A 1,825-nucleotide genomic window follows, 5' to 3' on the forward strand; every position below is an offset into this window, starting at 1 on the left:
TTTCTTCATCATCATAATATTATAGCCTAACTATGACATCTGGGATCTTTACTGATAAAACCGATGGAGTTATACTCTTATGGATTCCGAAATAAACTGTTTATGAAACCTTATTCCCCGTCCGGGTATTTCGTAAGGGTAAGCTCGCCATAAACAATTTTGATTGGCATGTTTACGTAGATTTTGACTGGATATACATTTTGATATAATATACATTTGGGACATGCGAAGTTCTTTCAAATGCTTAAATTTAATTGTATATAGTTAAAATGGTGTATCTACTGAGATTGGCTACTGTCCCTGGATTAAAAAACTTAAATCTATAATAGGTTGTCTTGATGCGCTGTTAGTAAGTTAGGTAAGTACGGTTAAGAGTTGCCGCGCGCGACTTCGCCCGCGTTAAGTTTAACAGAGTTACCTGGGATCCTAGTTTGCCTTTTTTATTTATTTTATGGAATGGGTTGGCGGACGAGCATATGGGCCACCTGATGGTAAGTGGTCACCATCACCCATAGACAGTGACGCTGTAAGAAATATTAACTATTACTTCTATCGTCAATGCCCCACCAACCTTGGGAATGGAGATACTATGTCCTGTAGTAACACTGACTCACTAACCCTTCAAACCGGAACACAACAATACTGCGTACTGTTTTTTAGAGATATAATATCTGATGAGTGGGAAGTACTTACCCAGGCGGTCTTGCACAAAGCCCTACCACCAAGTAAATACGAAATTTCATGAAATAAGATTCAGTGGCTTAAGATTTTGAGACTTTGATATCGGCATGTAAGTTGGCATATGTATTTATAGATGGAAAAGGTTCTCCTGACTCGACATTCAATCACATTCACTACATAAAAGATCGTAGCTAGTAGTTTTATACACACAGACAGGACAGAGATCCTGTTTTATTATCTTTATATATGTATACATAGCTTCTGTGTGTGTGTAACTGAACACTTCCTTAACTGTTGATCCACAGATTTTTTTTTGTTGGGGTGAAATGGATCTTTGGAAGACATTTGTTCATATGATCATTTCTGTAGTAAAATCTTCACGAGATCAACACACTGCTTGAAATCGTACCAGCCGCGAAGATAAGACGTGGCGTGGCGTCCTCAGCATGAGGCGGGCGAGCATTTGTTGCGTTTTACCTTCGATGATCATTCACATCTATCCTTCGGCATAGGAGCTTGGGGCGCTGTCGCTGTATGAACGTCTGATTTTTAAATCCGTAAAGAGCCGAGATGGTCCAGTGGAACGCGTACATCTTAACCGATGTGTGCGAGTTCAAACCCAGGTAATTATTAGGGAGTGGATCTCTGATTGGTTTAGTTTGTATAACTAAAATAATTATTTCATCCGGATGAAGTCGGGTCATGCAGCTCGTATTTAAATAAAGCAACCGTCAATTTCCCACTTCTGTAATGAATACACTTTTAGAAAAGCCTTACCCGACCACGATAATCCAAAAATGAAGGTTAAATTAGGCATATGACAATTCCGTTGCCCAGAATTTAACCCACAATAATACCTAAGATTCACGTAGAAAATAAATCTTATAAATCACAAAAGCAACCAGAAGTTATTTATAAAGCAAGTTTAAAATGAATACAAAAGTTATATTAAATTTACCTAAATATTCTGTCTCGTTTCATCTAAGCGGCACGAGTCTTGCAAAGTAATTCAATATCTGTTCTAGAGAGATGCTGAGTTGTTTTAAATCTCTATCTAAAGCCTTCCGATGATAAATAACTACGATGAGGCGTCGGAAATGAGCTACAAACGAGTTTGTTATTACGTTTAAAAGCACGAGAGTTT

At 37.9% G+C, this 1,825-nt stretch overlaps 1 non-coding gene across 1 annotated transcript; it reads left to right on the forward strand.

Annotated features, from left to right (window-relative positions):
- The first annotated feature begins 1,019 nt into the window (after positions 1-1,019).
- Positions 1,020-1,224, forward strand: LOC124539493. Its single transcript, XR_006967040.1, has one exon. It is a non-coding gene; the product is annotated as a small nucleolar RNA U3 (small nucleolar RNA).
- Positions 1,225-1,825: the final 601 nt, after the last annotated feature.

Source organism: Vanessa cardui, chromosome 22 (assembly GCF_905220365.1).
Source record: "Vanessa cardui chromosome 22, ilVanCard2.1, whole genome shotgun sequence".
Lineage (NCBI taxonomy): Eukaryota > Metazoa > Arthropoda > Insecta > Lepidoptera > Nymphalidae > Vanessa > Vanessa cardui.